The following is a 3,707-nucleotide window of genomic DNA, read 5'->3' as shown; positions in this document are numbered from 1 at the left end:
AACGAACTCAGTGCACTAGCCTCTTCAATCAAACTTGGTATTATTTTAATCGGCGAAACACACCTAAAACCAAACTTGACCCTCAAAATCTCAAACTATTTTATCTACAGAAACGACCTGCCGTTAAGGCCCGGGCCCTAAAGCCCACGGCGGCACAGCAATTTTGATTCATCGTAATATTATTCATCAATCAATTCAAACAAATACTAAACTCCAATCTACTTCCATTCTAATTAAAATCAACAACGAAAGCTTGCTTGTTTCCTTGGTCTACAAATCTCCCTCGGCTACTTTGGACCCTTCAGACTTAGACCTTCTCATAAACAGAGCAGACAATTTCATAATTGCTGGTGACTTAAACTCTAAGCACCAGCTCTGGAACAGTCGTAAAACTAACTGTGCAGGAACGATACTATACAATCACCTGCAGCAAAACAACTACTCAATTAGTGCACCGGACACGCCAACCCATTTTCCAAACTCAAACAAATACAGACCAGATGTACTTGACATTGCCATAATCCGCACCTCTTTATTAATCCAAATCACAAACCTCAATGAACTTTTATCGGATTATAATCCAATTCTACTAGAGCTATCTGACTCACCAATTAAAACCTCCCCTCCATCACCAAACCTCTCCATCAATTGGAAAAAATTCTATCACATTCTTAGTGCAGAAAAAGCCAGTGTCAATCCCTCTCAAACACCAAGCAAAGTAAACTTCCAGCACCATCCAAAACTTCACAAACTCAATACAATCTGTACTAGACAATAGCTCTTACGTCCGAAATTCTAAAAAGCACCATATAGTTATTCCTACTGAAATTCAGCTAGAAATCTGCGCCAAAAACCGCTTACGCAGAGAATGGCAACGGACTCGTGACCCCCAGACAAAAAGGCTACTAAACTCAAAAATATTATGTATTAGACTCATGCTCCAGACCTATAGACAAGATGAATGAGACAAATATCTGAACTCCTTAAATCAAAATGAAAATTCAATATACAAACTAAACAGAAGCTTATTAAGAAAGAAACCAGCCACCCACCCCATCTTAGGGCCCAGTGGATTAGTGTACTCAGCTCAAGAAAAAACAGAAATCTTTGCAGACTCTCTCGAACGACAGTTCACAACAATTTATGGACCAAATCTCCCGGAAGTAGTAGCCAGTATCTCAACACTCCATAAATCAGTCATAAATAGTTCATCCATCTTCACTACTCCGGGTACAATCCAGAAACAAATCGATATGCTCGTAAAAAACAAAGCACCTGGATGGGACCAGATAACAAACACAGCCCTAAAATTTTTGCCTAAAAACAAAATATTACAACTGACAAAAATCATCAATAGCTGTTTCAAACTTTGCTACTTCCCTAATATATGGAAACTATCTCATATAATATCAATCCCAAAACCCGGCAAAAATCTCCAACTACCGGAAAGCTATAGACCAATAGCTCTCCTCTCATCCTTGTCAAAAATCTACGAGCGTTCAATTCTCTTTCACCTACAAAGTTCACTGTCTGGTAAAATAAGAGAGGAACAATTTGCCTTCCGTCAGAACCACTCCACAATACTCCAATTAACCAAACTCATCGATCAACTCAGCGCCAACCTTAACCAGGGAATACAAACAGCCTCGAAAAAGCTCTCGACTGCGTATGGCATGATGGGCTTCTTCACAAAATGATGGAAATGGACATCCCTTTGCAACTCATTAAAATAATTGAGTCCTTCCTAACAGATCGAACGTTTTCCGTCAAAATAGAGAGCCAAAACTCATCGCTAAGGATAGCAAGGGCAGGCGTACCACAAGGCTCATGCCTCTCCCCTACGTTGTTCAACATTTATAAAAATGACATGCCCACAGAGCCAAAAGCCCATGTGTCACTGTTTGCAGATGACACTATGTTTTACAGCTCAAATCGCAATGCGAGATACGCAACACTCCAACTCCAACGCCAAATAAACATAGCCTCAGAGTGGTTCAAAAAGTGGCAACTCCGAATAAACGAGGCAAAAACAACTGCAATCCTCTTCGGTCGTACACAAAAATTGAACATCAAACTCGAAGTAAACAACATAAATATCTCTTGGTCAAATAACGTGAAATATCTTGGAGTTACAATTGATCACAAGCTCAACTTCTCCAATCATGCTGAAACGATTGTCAAAAAAGCAACCAAAATGCGAGGATCCCTCTACCCAGTCCTTAACAAAAAATGCCCAATCCCAGCTAGGACGAGACTAAACCTCTTTAAAATGTACGTACAACCAATTCTAACCTATGCTGGAGCATCATGGGCACCATTCATCTGCAGATCCTCTTGGAAGAAAATGAAGCTGTCCAAACTATAGGTATAAGAACCATCCTGGGTCAACCGACCATAGTGCGAAACTTGGTTCTCCTAAACACAGCTGGTTTTGACACTGTCAGGAACACCAACAAAAAGAATGCTGCAGCAGTGTTTTACCGATGCTCAAAGTCGCAGTACAACCACCTCAAAAGCATAGGTCAGATAATTCCCCCACCACCTGACTCGAGATTCACAAAACGCCCTAGAGCAAAACTCTGGGTAAATAATTAAAATAACCCAACCAAATCAATCAGACATCCTGCGACTAGCAAAGGCTAACAGCCTGGAATAGTTAAATAGGCGAAAGCCGTTCGACCGAGTAGTAGTAGTTCAGACAGAAGAGGACCCGGACCACACTACAGACCACTGCCCGACGATGATACGCCGCTCCACGGCTTCAAACATCGTCCGATTGCCGACCACGTACGAAACTACCACTCCACGGTAGAGACCCGTGCCGGCTTGCAGTCTGACGACGACACGCCGCTCCACGGCTACCAGCATCGTCCGAAGACGCCGACTAGCGACGAGACCACCACTCTACGGTAGTACGATATAAAACCGGTGTCGACCTGCAGTCCGGTGACGACAGCGCCGCATTCAGACGACCGTCGCCGATTATGCACGCGGCTACCGCTCCACAGTAATAAGACCCGCGTCGACGGGCAGCCCTGCGACGACGACACCGACCCGCGGATACAGCCGCAGTTCAATCATCGACCGCCGTCTATCAACCGATTCTGCGATATCGTCGAAAATTCAGCGGCTCCCGACGTTACTTTAATAAAACAACCCTTTTTAGGGCCAACACGTTACCAACCCAGGCGCTTAATTAAGCTGTCCGACCCAAGCCAGGTTCGTCGTCGGGGTACCGCTTATTTAAGTCTGTACCGACGACGCGACGGCCGGCTCCCATGCCCGATATTTGTCTTATATAATATACATAAAATCATATCTCATTGTATGGATAGAGTCCGGTGAATACCTGACTAAGACCCAAGCACCTCCGATTGTGCCGACTCACTTATATAAGTCTGGTCGGCACAAATCGACGCTTTACTCGGCCCTAATATTGTTAATATAAATATATTTAATATAGAAATAGAAACACCTGATAACCGAAAACAAATAAGTTTACTATTTATTTACGACACGGGCCGTCCATCCGGACGAACCGTTTCAACTAATATATAGGCTATATTTTATCTCCCACCTTGCTGTGTCTACCGCAGGTAGATTTCCTACCTGATAATACCGGGTGATTCTTTTATCAAACACACTCATTATTTCAAAAAGTATAATCTTTTTTTGAAAATAATTTTTTACAAACTTTCAAGTCGCTT

Source organism: Acyrthosiphon pisum, unplaced genomic scaffold (assembly GCF_005508785.2).
Source record: "Acyrthosiphon pisum isolate AL4f unplaced genomic scaffold, pea_aphid_22Mar2018_4r6ur Scaffold_21807;HRSCAF=24939, whole genome shotgun sequence".
Taxonomy (NCBI): domain Eukaryota; kingdom Metazoa; phylum Arthropoda; class Insecta; order Hemiptera; family Aphididae; genus Acyrthosiphon; species Acyrthosiphon pisum.
This window is presented reverse-complemented; position numbering follows the sequence as displayed.